We start from the raw sequence: 27,290 nt of genomic DNA, 5'->3' as shown, positions 1-27,290 counted from the left end.
GGAACTTGTTCTTTCAACTTGTTCTTTTGAGACCTTATCCCAGACTGAGTCTGTGTTGGAACTGCTTTTTAATATGTTTTTAAACCTTTTCTTTTTTAAAAAAAGATGTTTTTTTAAAGCTTTTAAAAATATTTTCAAAGATGTTTTAATATATTTTAAAGTCTGTTTTTCATGATGTTTTAAAGTGCTTTTAGTGCTTTTGTTTGCCGCCTTGGGCTCCTACTGGGAGGAAGGGCGGGATATAAATCAAATAATAAATAAATAAACTTCATTCACCCAACCCAAAATTCAGAATCATCCCTCTTTGGGCTGTTTTCCAACTGTTTATTCTTGCTTTATGGTTATTGGATTTTAGAGGGATTTATTTCTTATTGTGATTTGCCTTGGTTTCCCAACCCTACCTCACAGGGTTGATGGAAAGACTCCATACACACACACTGCAGATGTATAAATACATACAGCCCATATAATAGTTTATTGTCAAACCAGTTGGTCATTGCAGAAAAATCAGTATTAGTTAAAAAAATCAGTATTAGTTTCCTACAGAACAAAAACTGTAATACCTGCCTACTTGCTTTAAAATAGGACTGGAGAGAGACAGAAAGAGTTAGAACACAAACACAATTCTTTTTTACATTCACTCAAAAGTCCCATTAATTTACAGCACATTCATAACCATGTCTACTCAAAAGTAAGTCCCATTGAATTCAATGGGATTTACTCTGGGCATATGGGATTAGCATGCTTTTACCCCCTACAAAAGCAAGTATTGGGAAGGTTTTGAAAACACTGCCCAGGATCTGACTCCTGCACACAAGAGGAAAAAACCCTGAAATGTATATACTTACCCAATTTATGAGATTTTCAGATAAACGGGGGGGGGGGGGAACCACCATTTTCCAACATTGCAATGAGGTGTTCTAGACACTGCCCAGGTCAACCAAACTGGCTTCACACTGATTGGCTGCAATCCTGAATGGGTGGGGTTAGACTGAGCTACGAAGTGCTATACAGGACAGATTCGTTTTAAAAAAAGATTTAACAGTCGGGGGTGGCAGACGTTTTTATGTGTATCTCGAGAACCAGACCACCTAGAAACTTAATTTTTTTTTTAAATTAAAGCTGAGAATCCGGGCCACCTAAACGGGCACCAGGTGCCATGCAAAGAATCTGGGTAAAACCCAGCTAACCGGGCAATATGGCAACCCTAACTACAACTCCCATCAGCCCCAGCCAGCATGGCCACTGGATTGGGCTGATGGGAGTTGCAGTTCAAACAAGTAACTTTTCTAAGATCTGCCCAGAAGCCCATGCTTCTGGCACATGTCTTTCGTCCACCAATCAGAGGAGCAGAAGACTTCTCCTGCTCCCTCTGTTAACAAACTGCTCACAAAATTCTCGAAACTTTAACTATCGGCTCTCGCGAGCCCGTACGAGCCGGATCCAGCACACCACTGCTGGTAACCAATTCAATTTAACTGTCCCAGATCATGCTTGCATCAAGGGCTCCTCCAGACAATCTACTTATTGAGCATTCATCCTGATTTGTTTGCACAAAGTTTATGCAGAGGTTTGATCATAGCCAATCTTTGTTGAGCATTCATTCTGATTTGTTTGTGGGAAGGTTATACAACAACAAGCTTTCATTTGGCATTCATCCTAATTTGCTTGCAGGGAGTTTATACATCTTATACATCTTCCCTGTTAATCATTTGTTCATTTACAATGCATTTCCCCAATCCTTTCCTAACCACAAAAACTCTTGTTTCTTTTTAAAAGTAGATTTGTTGGCAACAGAGCACTTTGATCCACTTTAATTGTACAAACCTAAATTACCCAGTATGCACTTGAATCCCTCCCACAAAATAATGACAGTCTGGAGGCGCCCCAAGATGACAGATTCTGTACGTCTCTGGGTTTGGGTTGGGGAAGATATATGTCAGGCTGAGTCCATCATGACTTCAACTTCAACTTTAGAGGTGGGACTGACCTCCAAAGAGCTCCTCCAAACACAGGAACACAGGAATTTGCCCTATACTATTCCTAAGATGGCGGCTTAGGTGGAGGAGCCTATGTTTGGAGCTCCTGCCGTTTGCCTTTTTTAACATCTTTTAACATTTTTTAACACCATCTATGCTTATCTGGGAGTGTGTGGGGGAGTAAGTGAACGTGTGAAAGATTTTGGTGCCACCCACTTCCCCCCCGGTTCCGAGAATAGTGACTACATTGTGGATGCCGAGGACGGCTGGGCTCAAAGTAGGAGAGGTAAAATCGAAGCCGGGGCTGAGCAAGGCCTCCTACCTTTCCAGCTGGTGTCGGGCCGCGCCGCGCCGCGCCGCGCCGCGCCGCGCGGCGCTCCTTGTTGCTGCCGTCGGTTTCGGCCGCGGCTTGTGGGCTCTGCTTGTGGCTGCTTGCCGTTGCCCTGTCTCCTGCCGCTTGCATCATTGTGCTCTTTGTTGCCACCGTTGTGGCGCTTCCTGCTGTCGTCGCTCGTGCTGTGCCTTTGTCGCTTCCCGCTGTCGTCGCTGTCTTCGCTGCCGTGGCTGCTGTGTCATCGCTGTCCTTGTCGCCGGGCTTCGTTTTCTGCCTGTGTGGCTTTGGTCGACTTGTTGCTTGTGGAGACTGTGGCCGGGCATTGCTGGGCGGCGGCTTTGGTTTTCCATCGGGGGCGTGGCTGTGCCCTTCATCGCTGCTGCTGTTGCTGCGCCTCATTCCTATTGTGGCTGTGCTTCATCGTTCCCGTGGCTGGTTGGCGTGCTTTGCTGCTGGTGTGGTTCCATCTTTACCTCTGTGGTCTGCGCTTGCCTCAGTGGCCCTCGCCTTTCGCTGTTATCGTCATCTGGACCTTTTGCAGGCGGCGCTTTTCCCGGGAAGAAGAACGGTTCGAGAGCTGCATTGGTGCGCATGGAATGCGGGACTGTGGTTGTCATGTAGACCTGAATTGGATGAGTGGATGTTTGTATGACTGTATGTTGTGAGTGTGTGTGTATTTTTATTTTATTTTATTTTAATTTTATTTTATTATGTGCCTGGGTGGGAGGATAGGGTATTGGGAGGGGGGACCAGAGGGGGCCCCTGTTAGCATAGTGACGGGTAATGGGAGGTATGGCGTTGTGAGGAGGACATGCCAGTTGAGGGGAACTCGGCCCAGACAATTGGTGGCTGTACCGTGTTCCGGTCCTCCCCACATCCACAGGATTGCTGGTAGTTCTATCAGCCAGCTCTCGGATCTCCAGTTGCTGCTTCTTAATGCCAGATCGGTAAATAATAAAGCTTCCCTCATCCATGATTTAATTGTGGATGAGGCGGCCGATCTGGCGTTTATTACCGAGACCTGGGTGAGCGATCTGGGAGGCATTAATCTCTCCCAGCTGTGCCCACCTGAGTACTCGGTTCAGCATCTGGGTAGATCCAAGGGTCGGGGAGGGGGAATCGCTGTGGTCTATAGAAGTTCCATCCCTCTTGTTAGGCACCCTATCCAGGTAGCTAATGGTCTGGAGTGTCTTCATATTATGTTGGGTCAGCGAGACAGACTGGGAATACTGCTGGTGTACCGTCCACCCTGCTGCCCAACAGCCTCCCTAACTGAGCTGACGGAGGTGGTCTCGGGTTTGGTGTTGCGATCCCCCAAATTTATGGTATTGGGGGATCTCAACATTCATGCCGAGACCGCTTTGTCTGGGGCGGCTCAGGACTTCATGGCCTCCATGACAGCCATGGGGCTGTCTCAATTTGTTACCGGCCCTACGCATATTTCGGGGCACACTCTAGACTTAATTTTTGCTACTGGAGCAGGGGATGGTGATCTGGGAGTGAGGGATTTTACATCTATTCCTCTGTCATGGACAGATCATCGCCTATTGAGGTGTAGGCTCACAATGTTTTCTCCCCTCTGCAAGGGTGGAGGACCAATTAAGATGGTCCGTCCCCAGAGACTAATGAATCCTGAAGGTTTTCAGAAGGCTCTGGGGAGTTTTCCAGCTGATAAAACTGACGCTCCTGTTGAAACCCTGGTCAATATGTGGAATACAGCAATGACCCGGGCAGTTGACACGATCGCCCTGGTGCGCCCTCTCCTCTGCAGAGCTCAATTGGCTCCGTGGTTTACCCCAGAGCTAAGAGTGATGAAGCAAGAAAGGAGACGGCTTGAGTGCAAATGGAGACGAACTCCCGATGGCTGTGGTCTTGCACTTGTGAAGGTCTCTACCAAGCTCTATGTGAAGGTGGTGAGGGCAGCGAAGAAGCAGTACTTTGCTGCCTCCATTCAGTCATCTTCTAACCGCCCAGCGGAACTTTATAAGGTTGTTCGGGGACTTTTACACTCTGGTCCTCAGAACGCAATAACACCATCAACAGCCCGCTGTAATGAGTTTGCGAGACACTTCCAAGATAAGATCACGAACATCCGCCGGGACCTCGACTCCAATATTGTAGCAGTTGAGCCTAATGAGGTGTCCAGAGCACAGTCCTGTCCTGTTTTATTGGATGAATTTCAGTTGGTACAGCTCGAGGATGTGGACAAGGTGCTTGGACAGGTGCGGGCGACCACTTCTGCTCTGGATCCTTGCCCCTCATGGCTAATAAAAGCTAGCAGGAACGGAACAGCCGGATGGGCCAAGGAGGTGATCAATGCCTCTCTACGAGAGGGAGTGGTACCACCCTGCTTGAAACAGGCGGTGGTGAGACCGCTCCTAAAGAAACCCTCCTTGGACCCTGAAAATCTTGACAACTATAGACCGGTAGCAAATGTTCCCTTCCTGGGCAAGGTTTTAGAGCGTGTGGTCGCCCGCCAGCTCCAGGTTTTCTTGGATGAAACTGATTATCTGGATCCATGTCAATCGGGCTTTCGGCCGGGGTTTGGTACAGAAACAGCCTTGGTCGCCCTGTATGATGACCTCTGTCGGGAGAAAGACAGAGGGAGTGTAACTCTGTTGGTTCTCCTTGATCTCTCAGCGGCTTTTGATACCATCGACCATGGTATCCTTCTGGGACGTCTTGCAGACTTAGGAGTTGGAGGCACTGCTTGGCAGTGGCTGTGCTCCTACCTCGAGAATCGTCTCCAGAAGTTGGTGCTTGGGGAACATTACTCGAGTCCCTGGATACTCCAATATGGGGTCCCACAGGGTTCAGTTCTGTCCCCCATGCTCTTTAATATCTATATGAAGCCGCTGGGTGAGGTCATTAGGAGATTTGGAGTGCGTTTCCAGCAATATGCTGATGATACGCAGCTCTACTTCTCCTTTTCATCTTCTTCAGGTGAGGCTGTTAGTGTACTAAACCGCTGCCTGGCCGCAATAATGGACTGGATGAGAGCTAATAAACTGAGCCTTAATCCTGACAAGACTGAGATGCTGTTGGTGGGGGGACTCTCTGCCCAGATGGTTGATGTCTGACCTGCCCTAGATGGGGTTACACTCCCCCTAAAGGAGCAGGTCCGTAGTTTGGGGGTCTTATTAGATCCGCTCCTGTCACTGGAGGCTCAAGTAGCCTCGGTGGCACGGAACGCGTTCTACCAGCTTCGGCTGGTAGCCCAACTACGACCCTATCTGGATAGGGAGAACCTCGCCACAGTTATCCATGCTCTGGTAACCTCTAGATTGGACTACTGTAATGCACTCTACGTAGGGTTACCTTTGAAGACGGTTCGGAAACTTCAGCTGGTGCAGAATGCTGCAGCCAGAGTTCTTACTGGGACTAAAAAAATTGATCATATAACACCTGTCCTGGCCCAGCTGCACTGGCTACCAATATGTTTCCGGGCCAGATTCAAAGTGTTGGTTCTTACCTATAAAGCCCTTAACGGCATCGGACTGCAATACCTGGCGGAACGCCTCTCCCGCTATGTACCTACCCGGTCACTGCCCTCGACGTCGAAGGCCCTTCTCCGTGTCCCAACACATAGGGAGGCACGGAGAACGATGACTAGAGCTAGGGCCTTCTCAGTGGTGGCCCCCGAATTATGGAACGCCCTCCCTGATGAGATACGCCTGGCGCCATCTCTGTTATCTTTTCGGCGCCAGGTAAAGACCTACCTCTTTGCCCAGGCATTTTAAAAAATTTAAAACTTGAATTTAAATTTGAAAATTTTTTAATTATGTTTTATTGTGTATTGTATTTACATCCACTTTTATTTTAACCTGTTTTATTATGCTGTACACCGCCCTGGGAGCTTATCACTATAGGGCGGTTTAAAAATGTAATAAAATAATAATAATAATAATAAATACTGAGTCAGAACACTGGTCTATGTAACTAAGTATTACCTACACTGACAGGCAGCAGCCCTCCAGAACTGGAGGACATTCACTCTGTGGACTGTGCCACCCAAGCTGCACTCCCGTAACTAAGAGACTCCCCTTTGCATTTTAACAGATTCTAGGTGCTTAGAGATTGGCCCTGTAGGATGTTATTCCTCTGAAGCCAACTCCTAGCCCCATGCTTCTAAGTGTGGGGTACTGTTATGGGGCGGCAAGCAGCCCCAGGCAGCAGCAAGCTGGGGAGATTCAACCTCCCACCCACACGCTCCAGCTCTCACAGGACTGCCTGTAGTCCCAGGTAATCCCATGTGAACTCTAGGAGGGGGTTTCAAGCCCAGGCCTTTACCTCGCTTGCGGTGGAAATAGCACTGGGCAGGATCAAACATAAGGGAGATCCCCATAAGGGTCTGGTTGGGGTGTACAAGTGGGGCCATACCCTAGCTTGGGAGGGGCCAGGCCTCATCCAGCTTGCACCCACCCGCACTGGGTGACCAGCAGGATCCCAAGTGCAATGGCCTGTGCCACACGAGGGGTCTAATGCTGGCCAACACCCCAGAGTGACTCCTCAACGGCTACTTGGGCAGACAAACATTCCCTCAGCAAGGATGGAATAGAAAGTGATCCTTGCCCTACTGCCATGCTAATCCCACTTTGCTGTAAACCAATAAAGTTGTGGCATGTTTTCATCCATCAATCAGTGTTGACTGTTTTACTCCCGTTGCTGGTGAGGGAACACATCATGCACACACCACACAAATACATCATCCCCACCAACATCTTCAATGATGAAATTTAGTACAATGTACATAGTGCCATTTTGCTCCACAGAGCTCCACTTGTCCCTTGCTCATTGCAACTCATTTTGTGCCTTGCTTTTTTGATTTTACTCATATGTGCCTGCTCTGTATTAACTGGAGACTTCACCTTCCTTCCACTTCTTACAGAGTTCCCTTTTGGTTTTTGAGATCAGTATAAAGATTTATTTGAAGCCATGCCAGCGCTCTGTGATGGTGCTTCCCATTTTCCTTTGTATGGGGATGGTTTATAATTATGCTGCATGCAACTGGTAACCCTCTTGAACTCCTTTTTTGTTGCAGCTTCTCTCTGTGTGCAACTTTCCTTGTTAATTATTTTGGTATTACTGTAGTCCACCATTCTAAAAATCTGTTTTTGGATTTTGCTGTTCTTTCCTTCTTTCAGAAGCACGAATGCTTATCATTTCATAATCTATTTTCTCTCAAGATGCCTCCCACCTCTACTTGCTCCATCTGTTCATCCATATCAGAACAAAGTCTACAATTATGACCCCCCCCCAGTCAAAACATAAAGCTGCATATATAAAATGGCCTCAAAACATGCCAAGGATCTTGTGTGGTTGACAATTTGCCATGCATTTCTTCCAGCAATTGTCAGGATAGTTGTGTGCCTCCCCCCCCCCATTACCAATTCATGGTCCCAGGATGGGGATGTGGAGCCCTCCAGATGTTGTTGGTACTCTATCAGCCTCAGCCACCATGGTCAGTGGTCAGGAATTATGGGAATTGGAATCCAACAACATCTGGTAGGCCACATGTTTCTCATGCCTGAATTATCTTTTCAAATAATGCCTTCTCTACATGGTTGTGCTTGTTGCAATGATCTAGCATGGCAGAAAACTAATTACTATGCTTCTCAACACCTGCTCTTCTCCAAAATGCACTACCCAATACTAAAAAATCAGTGGGGTGGATTGCAAAAGTGATACAGGCTTTCCCACACCTTCCTTTCGAACCTACCATTCTTGGGCAAGGTCATTGAGCGAGTGGTGGCCAATCAGTTGTCGACACACTTGGATGAAACGGATTACTTGGATCCATACCAATCGGGTTTCAGGACTGGTCATGGAACTGAAACAGCCTTGGTCACTCTGGTAGATGATTTGAGGAGGGCATTAGATAGGGGAGAATTCACCTTTCTGGTCCTCCTCGATCTCTCAGTGGCTTTTGATACTGTCGACCACAGTATCCTTTTACATCGCCTGGAGGGATTGGGAATTGGAGGCACTGTATTACAGTGGTTCCATTCCTTTCTCTCTGATAGGTATCAACAGGTAGCATTGGGGGAGGAGGTTTCAGACCCTTGGCCTCTCAATTGTGGTGTGCCACAGGGCTCTATCCTCTCTCCCATGCTATTTAACATTTATATGAAGCCGCTGGGGACAATCATTAGGAGATTTGGGCTGCAGTGTCACCAATATGCGGATGACACTCAGCTCTATCTCTCATTCAAATCTTCAGCAGAGTTGGCTGTGGAGACCTTGTCCAAGTGCCTGGAATCCGTGAGTGGATGGATGGGAAGGAACAAGCTGAAGCTGAACCCCGATAAGACCGAGGTGCTGCTTGTGGGGGATAAAGGAAGGTTGGGAGATGTTGACCTGAAGTTCAATGGGGTGAGTTTACCCCTGAAGGACCAGGTCCGCAGCCTTGGGGTTGTGCTTGATTCCAGGCTGTCCATGGAGGCTCAGATTTCGGCTGTGAGCCGGGCAGCCTGGTATCAACTACACCTCATACGAAGGCTGCAACCCTACCTTCCTGTTCATCAGCTCCCCCTGGTAGTACACGCCCTGGTCACCTCTCGTCTGGACTACTGTAACATGCTCTACGTGGGGTTACCCTTGAAAACGGTCCGGAAATTACAACTTATACAAAATGCGGCGGCTCGACTGCTTACGAATAGTCGCCGCCGGGATCACATCACCCCAGTGTTGTTCGATCTACACTGGCTTCCAGTTGTTTTCTGGGCCCAATTCAAGGTGTTGGTATTAACCTTTAAATCCCTATACGGTTTCGGCCCAGTTTATCTGACGGAGCGCCTTCAACGCCACCAATTATGCTGCCCGACAAGATCAGCCATGCAGGGCCTTCTCTCAATCCCGCCGACAAAAACAGCTAGATTGGCGGGTACGAGAGAGAGGGCATTCTCAGTGGCGGCCCCCACTCTTTGGAACTCCCTCCCACAAGATCTCCGGCATGCCTCTTCCCTAAATGTATTCCGCAAAGCCTTAAAGACCTGGCTCTTTCAACAGGCCTTTGGGATCTCCGGGGAGGGTTAATTGCTATGAATGAAATGCCTCCTACCCTGTTTTAATATTGTTGCTGCTGTATTGTTCTTATAGTGTTTTTATATTGTATGTTGTATTTTATCTATTGTGTTTTAACTGTTTTGTACGTCGGCTAGAGGGCCATTGGCCAGATACGCGACACAGAAATTAAATGTATTATTATTTATTATTATTCCTTCCATCCCACACACCAATTCCCTTGTCCATTTCCTATAACCATAGTTTGCCATGATATCTAAATATGCAAACTATAGTTTGCACTTTCCCTGTCTCTTTCCTGATAACAGTAATCCCTCAGGGCAACCAAGGCTAAACCCAGATTGAAATGGATGTAGATAATCCGCTTCCTCCAGAAACACCTGTAGTTGCGACCCTCTCCACTACCTTCCCAAAAACGAAGCGTTAACAACTGACCAATTGCTGTTGCATTCCATTGGGTCCAGGGTTGGTTTTTTAAGGAATAGATGCACTACCGCCTCTTCAGGAGGGCAGCTACCACCCCATCCTGCAATGAAGTGTTTACCACACCCTGAACCCAACTACCATATATTTGATAGTGATAGTGCTGCTGTTATAACCCATGTTAGATCAATAGTGGGTCCCAACTCACCAGATGAAGACCAATTAGGATCATGTGTATTGAACTACTTTGTGTATTTTTAAGGAACAAGTTGCTATCTTGGAATGGAGTAAATAGCTCCATCATATGAAGCATATTGTGGGCTGTTTTCTTCACATCTCTTTTGTATTCTGTTCAGACTACTGACTCTCAAATTTATTACCACCAACTATTAATAAGGAATTCTACCCAACGTAGTATACACAAAATCTCATTAAAATCAGATTTGTTCCAAGTGGAATTAACATTTGATTTGGGATGTATCAGCAACTTCATAATCAGTAGCTTGCAAATGCAGCAATTAAAATAGTGTTTTATACTCCAAGGATATGACCCATACCATAGAAGTGACATTATTTGCTCCTCATAACTACAATATAGTCTACAGAGCTCTGCAGCAGCTCTTTCATTGCTAGCTATGAGATACTGGAAATAACCAAGGCTCAGGATTTTCTAGACTTGTAAAAAAACCAATGGAAAACTTTTAAGATGCACGAGACATGGGCCAAGGTTGTATTGAGTTAAATAAAAGCAAGGTGTACACATCCCTGCAAGTCAATTTTCAACTTGAGTTGATACACTGAAAATCCTATATATGTGTGTGTGCATGTGCAAAAATTACAAAATAAAATTCCTAAGTTTAAGACAGGGTGCTTTAAATTACCCTGATGTTTCTTTGTGGTTTAATTCATGCTTTGGGGAAATTTAGGTCTTAAATGTAAAAACAAAAAACAGTTTAACCCGAAACCTTTTAGCATCTGTTCTATATTCTCATTAGGAACTGCAAAGTAATTAGTATCAAGAAAAGTAATGTGCATGAAAACAAGAGAAGGACTAGCAAAAGTAAATTGCTAACACACTGAGCTGTTTGGGGAATATGATGAAAATGCTCTGAACCAGTAGCTTTTTTTGTGACAGTACTCACCGGTCCCAAATACTTACACATCTTTTTTATTGCTGCCCATATGAGCCACTTTCTGCTCACACCCACGGTGCTTTAATCAATGTATGAGTACTGGCACCTCATTTTTTTAACATATATGTTCACTGCCCTCAACACAGATCCTTTTCATCAGTGGTCTTCAACTGGTCCAGATCCATGACCCACCTCTGACTCCCAACCTGCAACATGGGACCCATTTTCACATTTGATATTTAATAGTGCTAATAATGTATATTATAAATCCTAAAATGGCAATATACAAAGTAATAGACATAGGGTTGTATTCAGCTAAGTCCTACTCAGAGTAGACAAACTGAAATTAATGAACTAAGTTAGCCATGTCTATTAACTTCAGTGCATCTACTCTGAGTAGGACTAGCATTTAATGCCACCAATGTTACCTTAGCATTACTACTAAATGAAAACCAGTGATTAGTATACTTCATCTTAGCTAGAGGGCTCAGCAGTTACTGAAAGCCAGTGAAGACTCACAATTTCAGTGGGACACCTGGGCATGTTTGTTCTTCCAGATTTCATTCCAGTGAAGTGTGATATTAGAAAGTCTAACTCACAGCTCAATTCATATAGCTAAACTGGTTTTGTTGTTTTGAGAGTCACCATTGTTGAGAAGCCTTCCTCACAAAGATAGCTGCTACAAATTTGCAGCAGATGGATGATAGCTTCACTTCCCAATTCTGCATATTTTTTACTAACCGAAATCCAAATCTTTGGTAATCTTAATCACTTTGTGAACAAATTGGATCAGTTCATTCTTCCTTTATGTCATATATAGAGCAAAGTTTACTTGCTCATCAGAAACTGGTTCTCCATTCTTTGGGGGCAGGGAGAATCAAGTGGCTTATTTTCAGAACAGTCATGCTTTGTTTCTAAATGCCTCAACTGCTTAGATGATTTCAAACGTTCATTTGCTAGCATCTTGCCCCTTTTCACACACTGAGTTTATAAGTATATTTGAAAATAATGCTAACTTCTGTGTGACAGGCCCTCTTCCAAATCTGAAGGAAGTAAAGTGTCTCACGAGTTTTAGCTCTATGTATCAAAGTTGCCTTCAACAAGTTTCCATTTAGTACTCAGCCAGGCTTATTGCAAAATACACTGGTACAATTTTTTTATCCACAAGAAGCAATTGTTTTAACTGTGATGAACCTAAAAAGTAATAATTTGCAAGAGCTACACTTAGCCCTAATACATGTAAAGAAAGAGGTGCTGGAGCCAAAATCTTCCAAGAAGCTACATTCTCTTAGATGGGCCTGCCTGTATAACAGCATGCTACATGAGCTGGCCAGTCACTTTGCACTGTGATATGTAGTGGTTAGAGTGTTGGACTATGACCTGGGAGACCAAGGTTCAAATCCCCACACGGCCATGAAGCTCACTGAGTGACCTTAGGCCAGTCACTCCCTCTCAGCCTCAGAGGAAGGCAATGGTAAACCACTTCTGAATACACTTACCATGAAAACCCTATTCATACGGTCACCATAAGGTGGAATCGACTTGACGGCAGTCCATATATATATACTCTGCTTTTCCTACTCTAAGGAGGATCCCTTCACATATTATGATTTCCCCTAAGTACACATTATAGCAGCCTTTGATAACCTGGTGCTCTCTCCATGCTTTGGACAACACTCCTTTCAGCCCCAATCCAAAACATCTAGAGGACACCAGGTTGCCAAAGGCTGCATTACAGAAATTCTGTTTTCGGTTTTATAATTTCAGTGGTACACAGGATAGGACTGTAATATAGACCTGCTCAAAACATAATGTGAAAGCAGTCCTTTACTCACTATGTATTAATCTTGCAAATACTCTTCTTCTTTTAAGTGTCATCTTCCCTGTAAGAATCTTGTTTTTTTCCTATCTTCTTTAAACCTCTTCTTTGCTTCAGAAGCTATCAATCTGCTAAACCTACTGTATTCCTAGCTAACAACGCAGAATGACTGGGGGAAGCAAAGTGCCCATAGGATTGCCATCTTTCTTCCAAATACAGGCCATGTCCCTTTAACACAGGTGAAAGTTCAACAGGTGCAATTCCCTTTCATCGCCACATCTCTATGCTCACAAAAAACCCAAAACCTACTTCTGAGAGAGAGGGAGTAGAGTGTAGGAGGGCCTGAGGGTGAGGGGGAAACCTTGTATTTCTGTAACATGTTAAAAAACACATTTATTTTTGTATTTGCAGATATCACGCAGCAACACCTCCTTCACATCACTTCACTGCCCAATCTGCTAATTTGCTTTGGTAATTGTTCTAAATTTGTACAATTGTATTGTATTTACAGACTCAGAACATCATGTTGGAAGGAAGCAATTTTTAAAGCACAGAAGTCTGTTTTATAGCTCATTAAATGCATTTACAGAACATTTCATTTTAGAATGTGTTCTGATAAATCAAGCTTCCTGTCTGACAGCATCTAGCTTCCTCTGCTATCTAGTTCTCAACAAATGAAAATCCAGACTGGACAGACAGATGCTGCTGCTGCTGCTGATGATGATGATGAAAAGTTTAGATGAAAAGCAAACAAGTGACTTTCTTTCCTCCCCTTTTTTTTCACTGAACCCTAACATGGAAAAATTGGTGGGAACTTGTGGGGAGAACCCTCTTATGAAATGTTATCTCTCTCAGAACACTGAGTGAAATACTTTTTAAAGTTTTGTTGAAAAGTAATACAATTGCAATAACCTCATATTGCTGAAACATCTCTTAGATCCAAGATAAAACACAAGTAATGTTGGTCAGTGCTTACTCCAAGACAGACAGTGCAAGGAGGGGGCGTCGGAGGCCCTTACTACATTATCCAGAGGGTGAGTGACCAGAATTCACCTGAAGGTTCCCGGAGAGGTAACCTCCCCACTCCACAACCCAGCTTCTACTACAGGGTGGGGCTGTCTGCTCCACTCCGCTGACCAGAAGGACACCTCACGGTAAGACCAACTTTCCATTCTCAGTCAGCAGAGGATTGGAGCAGACAGGAATGAGATGTACCCGAGTACTGACCCCCCTCCACATCCTTGGGCGGGAGCAAACTTAGGCCACCCCCTCTGAAGAATCCTTCTGTTGAAGGTAGCTTCGGCAGATGCAAATGTATCCACCTTGTAGTGCTTGATGAAGGTGGATGGGTGAGCCCAGGTGGCGGTTTTGCAGATTTCCTCCAGCAGGGTATACTTGTAGAGTGCCTATGTGGTGGCAGCCCCCATAACTGAGTGTGCAGTGATCCCTGGTGGGGGACTCTGCCTTTCACCTGATATGCCTTGACCATACAATCCCTCACCTAGCAACTGATGGTGGACCTGGACACCTTCAAAACCTATGCACCCTGTTCAGACCTCCTGAACGGCTTTGATCGGCCAAAGTAGATTCAAAGTGCCCAGCTGATATCTAGTTTGTGCCCCTTCTTCTCCGTGCGAGAGACTGGGTTGGGGCAGAAGTTGGGTAGAGAGATGTCCTGCCCCCTGTGGAATGGAGAATTGACCATAGGGAGAAAAGTGGGGTCAGGGCGAAGGACCACCTTGTCTGGGTGGAAAATGCACAGCTCCTCCCAGATGGAGAGGGCTCCCAGCTCCTCCACCGTCCTAGCTGAGGTGATTGCCACAAGAAAAACAGTCTTAAGGGTGAGGTCCTTGGTTGGTTTCAAATGTGCTGGTTCAAATGGATGCTGTGAGAGCGCTCTGAGGGCTAACGAGAGATCTCAAGAGGAAAACCTCTATTGTACTGGAGATCACACCTCCCGGGGAAAGCATTTGCCTTGAGGGTGAGAAGTAATGGAATGGGCCCCCACTGTCAGAAACACACTGCTGAGGGCTGCCACCTGTCTCTTGAGTGTGTTGGGGGCTAGCCCCTGGTCAAGACCATCTTGCAGGAAGTCAATAATGGTGTGGATATCGCATTCTATGCAGGGTAACTGCTTGCATCTGCACCACCTGTTGAATACCTTCCAAATGAGATCATAAATTATCTGACTGAATGGTTTGCAAGATGCCAGAACAGTGGGGACAGCCTTCTCAGTCAGTCCCTCTTCACTCAACCACTGCTGCTCAGCCTCCAGGCATGAAACTGGAGGCAGTCTGGGTCTGGGTGAAGGATGGGGCCCTGTGAGAGGAGATCCAGTCTGGTGGGAAGGGGCTGGAGCTAAAGTCTATTAGATCGGAGAACCACAGTCTCCATGGCCAGTGTGGAGCCACCACTATCACCTGGACTTGGAGAACTCAGAACCTGCGGAGCAGCCTGGACAGTAGAGGCAGAGGCAGCAAGGAGTGTCTATGTCCTGGGCGCATGGATCCCAGCTTTGTGCCATCAACTGATCCAGTTAGGCATTCACTGATGAAGTGAACAGGTCCATGTATGGGAGCCCCCATTTTCAAATGATCCCTAGGAACACATTCCGGTGAAGGGCCCACTCTCCCTGGTGCACTTGTTCCCGGCTCAGCCTATCAGCTTGTTTATTGAGGATTCCCTGCACATGTATGACCAATATGGAGGTGTCTTTCCACCTACTGGAACACCTGGTTGGTCTCTTCCTGAACAGGGCCTGATTTTGTGCTCCCTCGTTTGCAGACATGTGCTTTGGCTCTGACACTGTTGGTGCGCATCAGCACGTGTCTCGGATAGAAGAGGTAGGGACTTCTGGAGTGCTATTTGAATCGCTCTGAGCTCCAACCAGTTGATTGACCGGCACAGCTCCTGCGCTGACACTTCTCCTGTGCAATGTTGAAACAACAGGTCACTGCCCAGCCATACAGACTCACATCTGTGGTGACTACCGAGACTGTTGGAGCTCTGAGAGGAAGGCCTTTCTCCAGATGAGGTAAATGGCCCCACCACCGAAGGGAGTCCCACACAGGCCTCGGGATGGTGATGAGCCACTTCTGGTGTGAAGTAATCTGGTCCTGATATGGAAGAAGCAGCCACTATAGGATCTTCAGTGGAAGTGTGCCCACGGCACCGAGTCTATGGCTGTTATCATGGAGCCCTGCAGCTGAGCTAGTTCCATAAGAGCAGCCTGCTTGTCCAGCAGGCACGTGTGCAGCTGACACAGAAGTTTGTGAGTGTGCTCGGTGGACAGGAAGAGCTTGGTTGGAACTGTGTCTATCACCACTCCCAGATGTTGAAGGCTCTGGGTGGGGATCAGATGGCTCCTGTCCCTGTTGATAATGAAGCCATGTTTTTCCAGACACTGGATGGTTGTCTTGAGATCCCATTGAGCCACTATAACTGAGGAGGCCCTCACCAACAGGTCATCCAGGTAAGGGTATGCGTGCACTCCCTGAGTACAAAGATGTCCCACTACTGCTACCATGATTTTGGCAAACACCCATGGGACCGAAGAAAGGTGCAATGGCATGGCCCTGTATTGGTACTGGTGACGGCCATGCATGAAGCAGAGGACTGCTGGAGAATGGGGACATGTAGGTATGCATCTGCAAGATCTATAAATCCCAGGAAGTCCCCTGGTTGAATGGCTTCCGCAATGAACCTGAGCATCTCCATCGTGAACTTCTTTGTCTGTAGGAAGCGGTTCAAGAAGTTTAAATCCAAGATGGTGCAGTAATCACCATTGTGTTTGGGGAGAAGAGATTTTGATGGGGAAAAAGTGGATTTTTTCTATATTCTATATTCACACATATAAACATAGGTTATTATATAAGGTGGTATAGGTTTATGAAAATTAATAAAGATCACAAGGAGCTAAAGAATCAAACAAAAAAGGCCATGGGCTTTCTGATCACAGAAAAGCAATTCAGCTTGCACCGCCCAACCCATGACAATGAAGCAAGTAAGTCTGTGTGTATGATTAATGACATATTGTTGATGAGCAAGCAAGCATGTAGTAAGAAAAGTAACTAGTGCTGGGGGGGGGAGGGCTGGTTAGATCTCCCCATGGTAAAAATGAGGGGTTTAGTTAAGATTATGGAGAATTCACATATCCTTTTCTTTATGTGCTTACTTCTATATAGATATATAAATTAAGAAATATATCCAGAGAATTCTAAAATCCTAGAATCCTGTGAGTAAAACCTGGTCAGCAGGCAAGGGTCATGTTCACCTCACTGTGAGCAACTGCCTTTAATGGGTATATTGTCCTAAGCAAAATGCGTATAATCTTTTGATTAATATATTTTTCACGATTTGATCTTGGGAAAACAGATGCTGTAGAGAAATGGCCCCATCTAAGGGAAAATCTTCATAACAGAATCAAAGTGGAAAAGAGATAAAACTTGAGTTTGATACTGATTTTTATAATAACATGGTGTGTACAATTTTACTTCATAAATATAATAAGGCAAGAGGTATTCTGAGGTTGGCTGCCTTCTTCATTCCTCTGCGATTGATGGAGGGTCGCTGACTCAGAATTACCCAGTTCCTTAACTGCATTCCCTAATCACTCTTTATACTGTGTGGTTTTCAGCTATAGTATAATGATTTAAATATAACCCTTTCTCTATAGCAGTGTAGTTATAAGTTAGTAGTGGAATTTCATGTAGAAAATACAAGAAAAGAAAGCCCTATAGCAATGTGGTGTTCATGAACTTCCAGTCACTCTAAGGTGAACCAAACTTGGCCTTGCATCATGGTATTACTTAAGGAACATGTTGTAATGTCCTAAGATGTCCCTGGCCAGCTTGGCTGATCAGGAGCCATGATGGAATGGAATGTATGGTACAAACTGGCCTCAAACTGGCCAAAAATCATTTGTAAGGAAAGACAGAAAAATAGTGGTAACCTCGGTCAAGAAGACAGTGGGACAGACTAGAAATCATTAATCTAAGGAGACAAGACAATAGGATGGGAGGTATCTGCAAAATATGAATATACATGTACTCGTTTTAATAAAAAATATCTGATTGGTTGGAAATATTGCAAGAGGGAAGAACTTTTATGTTACGTGGGAAGGAACTTATGGGATTGGTAAACTAATGTCACATATGTATTCAGTACTATATAAAAGATCTGTGCAGACTGTGCCTCAGTGCAGTCCTCTCCAGACTTTCTGGGGGACTGACCCTGCATATACTTGTAAAGAATAAAGGCCTACCTTTTTTTATTCAAGCCTGTGTCCTCAGATATTTGATTCAAGGACCCCCAGCAAAAGACCCCATAGGAGAAAAAATCTCCATCAATTTCTTTAAACAATTAACTTAAGCTACAATTCTATATTCACTTACCTGGGAATAAGCTCTACTGAGCTCTATGGGGCTTCATTCTGACTAGACATACATAGGATTGCACTACTACACACCTACTGCACAATCCTATATACTACTCAAAAGTAGCTTCCACTGGATTCAGTGGGTCTTCTTCCCTGAAGAATGGGAATAGGACTCCACCCTACATACACTTGCCCATTAATGTCTTGCCTGATATCTAGGACGATATCTAGTATGGGTCATAGAGTAGACCTACTGAAAGCAATGGACTTCAGTAATCTACTCTGAATACGACTTATTTGAATATCATCCTGTTTATTAACTGAATGGTAGCCACACACACACACAAGGGTAAGTGCCAACCCCTAGTCTAGGTCTGGGGAACCTGTGACCCTCCAGATGTTGCTGAACTATAACTCCCATCATCCCTGGCCATTAGCCATGCTTGTTGGGGCTGATGGGAATTGCAGTTCAGCAACACCTACAGGGCCAAATGTTTCCCACACCTGCCCTCAGTTTTTGCATCTTATCTAAAATATGCCCCACCCTACTAATAAAGAAATGTCTAATTGGCAGATATTTGTTCAGATGGTTTGATGAAAGATCGCAATGAAATAAAATATGATGTGTAACTATTTACATATAATAAGTCAGTGCCCATGTTTTATATGCATGGCACATAAGTAATTTACCCTTTCTGACAAAACATCAATTAACACATTTATAAATAAATTCACTGAAGTGTTAAGGGTTCAGAGACTCAAAGAGACTGGAAGATATAGGACATGCTTTATTTAAAATTGCATAGCAAGGTATTTGTTCAATATTGTCTTGATTGTTTGTATATCTATGGCATTCTCTGCTTTGAGTTCCCTAGAAGAAAAGCAAGACAGAAATTTCAAAAGAAAATCTTTAAATGCTGCAGCCAGACGTATCTGCAGAGGTCCTAATAAATGGGCTGTGAAAATTGTGTTAATTTCATTAGAACTCCCACCCACCCTTCTTACAGCAGCACATCATCTATAAATGTAGGATTATTGGAGAGTGCTACGGCACTCAGACAGAGAATGCAGTTCTCTGCACATCTACTAAGAAGCAAGTCCCACTGAGTTTGGTTACACTTACTCCCAGGGAAGTGTATAGTTCTGCAGCCTGAGCAAGCATTTTTTACAATTTGAAATATATCCATTAAATCAGAAACTAGACTAAACATCAAATACAGTGTCTGCATAAGCAAACTTGCTAAAAATAAACCAATGCCATGCATTATATATGCAATCTTCTAATTTGGTATATATTTGAATACCTTCCAGCTTCGATTCTTTGGTCCATAGTCAAAAGGCAATCACAAGTGTGTTCTCTAATAATGTGGCTTAATGGAATCTTTTTTTTCCCCTTCCGAACCAATGAAGATGCATAATACACTAAATATTCCTCACAAGTGAATCAGTCCATGATTTGTTTGAGTATGGTAGCTGCTTGTGGCTTTAGTAAAGAACATTCCTGTTTCTTTTTCTGCTAACAAGAATAGTATCAGCAGAAGAAAGAACCAGGGATCAAGCAGTTGTTCTCCTGTTGACTAGTCATTTATTTTAAATGTAGTACGTTTGTAACCTGCCAATTTACCAAGGAGCTCAAGGGGCAGCATACATCAGAATATCCCATTTGATGGCAAATATGGGTGCAGTTGAGTCCAGAGGCTTAGGATTACAGGTGCATCCAAGGCAACCTAAGCAAGGATTTGAACACAGGTTTCCTCAGTCCAGGTTTTGCATTTCATCTCCTACTGGCTATTGTTAGTCTATACTCCAATCCTACAATGCGTAATATATAATGGAAAATGAAAGCCAAAAAAACCCCACTTAGTTTTAAATGCATCCCTTCGTTTTGTTTGCGTGCATTGGTTTTTCCAAAGTCATCTATTCATTTCCCACCAGACTATAGAATATAAAACATATACAGTAGGTTCTGTTCGTTATATATGGGCAATTTTTTTCCAGATAGGTTAGAACAACCAAGAGAGTGCTCAACCAGAAGAAATGCATTTGAAGTGTAACTATCAACAGAATGCTACTTTGTTTTTTTATTATATGAGAGACTTTTTCTTTAAAGCAACAGCACAAAAAGGCAGACACTAGAGAATGCATATTCCACACTGTGAGGTGTCTAGGGCTCTAGCCCTGCACCCCTACTGTGCACTGCAAAGCTTCAGAGAATACAGCCCAGGGATTTGAGACATTCACACTCACTAAAACACTCACTAAAACAGCGATCCTGAGGTCCACAAGCCGGATCGGGCCTGCCAAGCCAATGGCCCCCCAGATTGATTTTACTCTGATCACCTTGGAAAGATGCCTCTTTTTCCTCTTGCACACTGCCATTGCTAGCAGGCAGAGAGCTCTGAAAACAAGAAAGAGTACTTCTTGTTTCCTGATCAGTCTGACTTGCTAGCAACAGTGGAATGAGAGAGGGAGAAGAGTTACCTGAGGGGAAGGCTGGGGTCTCTTCCTTCCCCAGCACTGGGCAGAGAAGAACCTATCCTCCCAGCCCAGCACTGTGATGGGGAAAAGCTAACAACAATCCCACTTACTCTGGGTGTGCCTGTGTATGTATGTGTATGTGTGCATGTGAGACAGAGCTGAATGATTTGTGTGTGCTGTGTGGTCTGTGTGTGGAGAGTGTGTGTGCTATAGATGCTGGGCACGTGTAGTGTGTGTGAGCAATAAAGCAACTGTGTGTTCAGTGCCCACACCTACTTTGGCCATGATTGCCAGCATGTGCCCTTCACAGGGTTGGCCAACCTTGAATGAAATCCTTGGGTTAAAGAGAAAAACCTTCACAAACCAGATTACAATAATTTAACAAATGAATATAAGACTTAAAACAAAAATAATAAAAATAATTTCATAAAAACAGCCTAACAATTGCAAAACTAAGCAACAGTTACAGAAGCCCTGCTATGTCTCCTGTCACTATCAGGTATTTAGGGAGTGGGCACAAGAGACAGGCCCTTTTCTGTAGCGGTAGCCTCAACATTAAGACACTGTCCCAGGAGGGAGCTGCCTGGCTCCATCATTGCTTGTTTTTTCCAGGGTAATTGGTCACTGAATGACCAGTTTGTACAGATTTTGATCTGCTGTCGTTCATTTGATGCTGCTATTTTGCATGTGTTTGAATATAGTTATTTGCAAGCTGCTTGCATAGAAAAGCATGCTAAACCTTAACAGAAATAAATAAAATATTTACATGCCAGCAAATGTCAATTTAGAAACTTTTTAAAAAATAAAAGACCTAAAATGCCACCATGTTGTCCACATTTTTCCATCAACACCCTCAAGACCAGCAGCCTGAGTCATATGCTATCTTTTTACTGAGAGTTTGAAAACATCACACTTCTTATATTAATAGACCTTTATCTCCAAGTACTGACTGTCCCTCTCAGTTCTTCACCTTATCATGTGTTTTCCTCCTTCCTTTTTAAAGTGTTAGCTAAAGTAACTGTGACTGTGTCCACAATGTTCATCACCCAAGCAATTTAAATAAAATAAAATAGGTGAAATCCCCAGAATGCACATAGCCTCCCTCAGCTGTGAAGGGGAGTAGAAAATGGTTGCAAGGTGTGTGTGTGTGTGTTTCACCTTTAGTCCCACCCCCATTATTCCAGGGCTCCTTCTGGCTTCACTGTGTTCCAGTCTACAGCAGATTTTTTTTTCTAACATGTGGGGCTTCTCACACACTGAAGGGCCTTCATCTTCCAGGGCTGTTCATCGCATGGGGAACCACCACAAGTGGAAAAGACTCTCCACTGCAGAAGTTAGTCAAACACAGGGAAGCCAGAAGGAGCTGTACTTGGGGGGAGGGTCACTTTTCTACTCAGGTTGCCCCCCAATCAGCTTTTATTCTTGAAGACAGTTAATCGATGGTTCCTAAATTATTATGCCTTGAAACACTACTATTCTTTGAAAAATTAAGAAACCGCTCTGGGTGTGTCTGTACTCAATCCCCCTCAGGGATGGCATTCCAAACCTCCATTGTCCATTATGTGGGTAGGGACATGGACAGTAACCTAGGAGAGAGAGGGAAGGAAGATGCACTGAGGTACACAGGCTCAGTACATGCCATAACATGTATTGACAGTCCCTCTCAGAGGAATCCTTAGCTCCCATACAAAAGAAGCACCGTCACTGCTGTTATGGAAATATGCATATGCAGAGGTACTCAGCGGTCAGAGCTGCATGTGTGCCAGCGTGTGTATTTTCCTAAGCAGCAGGCTTTTACCCTGCATTTAGATCACTGGGAGACATAAAACTTAGTAAATTAAGAAAAAGCTACTTTATTTATAGAAGTACAGAGTAGATAGGAAAGGCATACCTAGTTCTAACGAAGTTGGAAGCACAATGCCCAGACATAGTATTGGCCTCATACCTCGGGAGAGAGAACACAGAAAGAGATGTCTCCTCTCTCTCCTCCAACAGTCAAAGAAGAAAACAAAGGAAGGAGGGGCAGGTCAGCTTCCCTGAGCATACAGAGAAATTACAGCGAAAGGAAGTTAGGTAGAGAAGAGCACAGGTAAAGGTAGGCAAGCCTAGCCAGCTGGAGGACCCTAACTCTATCTTCCTTCTGGAATACAAACAAGAGAACCCAAACAGGAGTTGCTCTTGCCCCACTTCCAACACCCCTTCTCAATAAGTGTGGTTCAGCCCACAAGGTTCATCTTGTCTCGCAGCTTGCAGTATCTGACTTTGTCCAACACCTTCGTCAGAGCATCTGCAGTTATGTCTTCCGTTGGACAATACTCCATATTGAGTAGTCCTCTGCAGTAGGTATCTCTAATGAAATGGTGCATCCCATCTATGTCCTTGGTTCATGAATTCACTCCTTCTGACTCCATGAGTCTGATGCATCCTTGGTTGTCTTCATGCATCACGACAGACACAGGTATAGAGATGCCTAAATCTTTGAACAGTTCAAGTAGCCATGTCAGCTGGCTGCTTTGCTTCAGAAGCTGACACGCACTCTGCTTCTGTGGAAGAGAGTGCTACAGTCTCTTGTTTCTTACTTGCCCAGTTGATCACTGATCTCCATAGTAGAAGGTGTTTCCATTGATGGATTTTCTATTTGTTGTGTCTTCAGCCCAATCAGCATCTGCATATCCCACTAGTTTGGGATCTTGGGTAACCACTAACTTCAGTTTCATGGTAGCAGTGCCATTCAGATATTTCGCCACTCCCTTGATTGCTTCCCAGTACTTCTTGGTTGGCGAGCTGGTTTCTCTGCACAGGTATCCCACTGCTTCTGCTATATCTGGCCTGGTAACAGTGCTGATATACAGAAGTTTTCCAATGCCTTGTCTGTAGCTTTCATGGTCTTCCCATGGTTGTTTGTTGTGGTCCGGTTTCAGGTGTCCTACTTCCATTTGAGTAGGTGCTGGATGTGCATCCTTCAGTCCTAGACTTTTGAGAAGGTCTTGGATCTTTTGTCTTTGACTCAGCAAGAAAGATCCATCATCTTCTCTTTCAATTTGTATTCCGAGGTAGTGAGTGACATCATTCAGGCACTTCATTTCAACCTCCTTGTTGAGATGATTCACTAGTTGTTGCTTGTCCAATGGGTCTTGATAAGCTAACAGTAGATCATCCACGTCAATCAGTAGGTAGGTCCATCTGTTGTTTCTGAATCTGCTGTACAGCCATGGCTCTGCCGTGCCTTGTACAAAGCCGTCCTTCAAGAGCATTTTGCTCAGTTTCTCATACCAGGCTCTGGCAACCTGTTTAAGTCCATAGATGGATTTTTGACATTTACACACTAGGGTTTCTTTTCCTGGAACTTCAAACCCTGCTGGCTGTTGCATGTAGATTTCCTCTTCTATTTCTCCATGCAAGAATGCTGTTTTCATATCCATGTGCTCCACCTGCATTTTCTTGTTAGCAGCAACACTCAGAAGAGTTCTGATGGTCATGTGTTTGACTACAGGTGCAAATGTTTGATAGTAGTCTTGTCCATACTTTTGAGAGCATCCTGTAGCTACTAGTCTTGCCTTGTATCTCTCAACGTTTCCTTCACATCTGGCTTTTTCTTGAATACCCAATACCCACTTGCAGCCTAGGAAGGAAGCTTTTCTTCCTTGAAGAACCTTGGTCAGTGTTCAAGTTTTATTCTTGAGTACAGCTTCCACCTCTTCCTTGTCTGCCTGCCTTTAACCCTGAGCTTCAGCTTTGGGTAAGGCTTCAGTCTCTTCCCAGATCTCTGGCTCTGGAAGTTCATCTCTCACAAAGTAAGCAAGTCTGTCTGGTGGTACACCTTTGTTGATGCGTTCAGAGCATCTGGGTGCTGGTGCTTCAGCAGCCTCTTCTGGCTCTGATGCCTCTTCTGGCTCAGACTCCTTATTTATTTATTTATTTATTTATTTATTTATTTATTTATTTATTAAATTTATTAGTTGCCCATCTGGCTGACTGTCCAGCCACTCTGGGCGACGTACAAAATAAAAACATACAAATACATTAAAACATTAAAAATCTCAACAATAATAATAAAACCTAACCCACCCCAAAAGCCTGCCTGAAGAGCCAGGTCTTCAAGGCCCGGCGGAATCTCATCATAGAGGGGGCATGGCAGAGAACATTTGGGAGGGAATTCCACAAAGTGGGGGCCACAATTGAAAAAGCCCTCTCCCTAGTTCTCACCAGTCTAGCTGTTTTAACTGGTGGGACAGAGAGAAGGCCTATTGAGGCTGATCTTGTTGAGCGGCATCCTTGATGATGTTGGAGGCGCTCCTTCAGATAGACTGGGCCGAAACCGTAAAGGGTTTTAAAGGTCAAAACCAACACCTTGAATTGGGCCCGGTAAACAACCGGTAGCCAGTGCAACTCCTTCAGCACTGGAGTGATGTGATCTCGCCGGCGGCTGCCTTTAATCAGGCGAGCCGCCGCATTCTGTACCAGTTGCAGCTTCTGGACCATTTTCAAGGGTAACCCCACATACAGCACATTACAGTAGTCTAGGTGAGAGGAGACCAGGGCATGTACCACAGATGGGAGCAGACAGTTGGGAAGGTAGGGGCGCAGCCTCCGTATCAGATGGAGTTGATACAGTGCCGCCCAGCTCACAGCCGAGACCTGAGCCTCCATGGACAGCTGGGAGTCAAGAATGACCCCCAGACTGCGGACCTGGTCTTTCAGGGGCGATTGTACCCCATTGAGCACCAGGTCAACATTCCCCAACCTTCCCTTGTCTCCCACAAACAGTACCTCAGTTTTGTCAGGGTTCAGCTTCAGCTTATTCCTTCCCATCCAGCCACTCACCGACTCCAGGCACTTGGATAGGGTTTCTACAGCCAACCTCGGTGAAGATTTCAGTAAGAGACAGAGCTGTGTGTCATCAACATACTGGTGACACTGCAGCCCAAATCTTCTGATGATAGCCCCCAGCGGCTTTATATAGATGTTGAACAGCATCGGGGAGAGGATGGAGCCCTGTGGCACCCCACAAGTGAGAGGCCAAGGATCCGAAACCTCATCCCCCAATGCCACTCTCTGGTACCTACCAGAGAGGAAGGAACGGAACCACTGCAATACAGGGCCCCCTATGCCTAACCTCTTCAGGCGATCCAGAAGTATACCGTGGTCAACGGTATCAAAAGCCGCTGAGAGATCCAGGAGGACAAGGAAGGTGCATTCACCCCTATCCAACGCCCTCCTCATATCATCCACCAAGGCCACCAAGGCCGTTTCAGTCCCATGTCCAGGCCTGAAGCCTGATTAAAATGGATCCAGATAATCCGCTTCCTCCAAATGCACTTGCAACTGCTTCGCCACCTTGTCTTCCTCTGCTTGTGTGTTATTGTGATCCCTTCTGTTGCAGAAAAATAGCTGTTTCTTCTTCCATTTTGCTGTCATCTATTTGGTGTGGCGCCCCTTCTGGTCAGTGTGCACACTTTCCTTCATCAAAGTAGACAGCTCTGTATGCTCCAACTTCACCAGTTTTGGGATCTATGACTCAGTATCCATTCTGCATTGAAGAATATCCAATGAGTATCCCTTCCTTGGCAGTGTTGTCAAATTTTGACCTCCTTTGTTTCGGGGTGTGCACAAAGGCCTTGCATCCAAATACACGAAGGTGAGACACACTTGGTGTCTGATCATGCCTTAGCTCAAAAGGTGATTTGTTGGTTGCAGCTGCCGGAAGTTGGTTCTGCAGATAGGGGGCAGTATTTCTGTGGTAACTGTGGCTCTTCCAACAAGGAATTAATCATCTGTACAAGAGTCTGGTTCATGTGTTCCGCAACCCCATTTTTTTTTTGGAGTATAAACAGTAGTCTGGTGTTCTATGCCTTCCTCACGTAGAAAGTCTTACATAGCCCTGGACATAAATTCTCCTCCACTGTCAGATCTTATCATTTGTGGCTTTCTGCCAAATTCTGATATAGTCCTTCAATATTTGAAGTGCTTGACTCTTCCCTCTCAGAAGGTACATTGTAGTATACCTTCAGTAATCATCTATGAAAGTAAGTTCATATAAATTTCTGCCCTGTGATGGTGGTTCTATTGGGTCCACGAAGGTCTGTGTGAATTAATTCTAGAGGTTTTGTAGTTTTCCTTTCACTTTCTTAGGAAATTTTGGTTTCACTTTTTGTCTTTATACAACTTTCACCTTTTTCTGTGGATCTACATTGTCCAATTGTAATGCTTTTAGCCAAATTTTCCTTCTCTAGACCACTGATTCTGGCTAAGCTGGCATGTCCCATTCTTCGATGCCAAACATGTACCCATCCAGAATCACAGGTTTCTTTGGCTGTATTTGCATGCATAGTTTCAAAATATTCCAAATGCAAAAATCCATTTTTCAATTTTGCAGTACAACATACTTCTCATTGGTCTAAAACTTGGCAAATTTTGTCACTTAAAAAACATTAACCTTCAAGCGCCATTATTTTAGTGGCACTTATTAAATTATCTTTAAATGCTGGAACAAATAGGCAATTTTTCAGTTCAAGCTCTCTAGCACCCTCTGGCATTTTGCAAAGTAGATCTACCATGCCTATTCTTTGAGAACAGAAAATGTCTCCTGATGCTGTAATTACATTTTGTGTATGGGGGCTAAAGTTCTTAAACGATTATTCATTATTTAGCAAATGTGCAGTAGCCCTACTGTTGATTAAAAATCTGGTTTTATAATCATCATTCTTCCCATCAGATACACAGT

The 27,290-nt window shown here is 44.7% G+C and overlaps 1 protein-coding gene and 1 long non-coding RNA gene across 17 annotated transcripts in view; both read right to left on the bottom strand.

The window, feature by feature from the left end:
- Window positions 1–27,290, bottom strand: part of RIMS1 (regulating synaptic membrane exocytosis 1) — a 542,374-nt gene that overhangs the window by 374,976 nt on the left and 140,108 nt on the right. The window lies entirely within an intron of this gene.
- The window catches only part of LOC133383093 (uncharacterized), a 28,084-nt gene continuing 19,667 nt past the window's right edge, over window positions 18,874–27,290 (bottom strand). Inside the window, exon 3 of the long non-coding RNA XR_009762176.1 lies at window positions 18,874–18,959. This is a non-coding gene — a long non-coding RNA (uncharacterized LOC133383093). The remainder of the gene's footprint in view (window positions 18,960–27,290) is intronic.

Source organism: Rhineura floridana, chromosome 4 (assembly GCF_030035675.1).
Source record: "Rhineura floridana isolate rRhiFlo1 chromosome 4, rRhiFlo1.hap2, whole genome shotgun sequence".
Taxonomy (NCBI): Eukaryota; Metazoa; Chordata; class Lepidosauria; order Squamata; family Rhineuridae; genus Rhineura; species Rhineura floridana.
The sequence above is the reverse complement of the archived record's forward strand: the minus strand, read 5'-3'. Positions and strand labels throughout refer to the sequence as shown.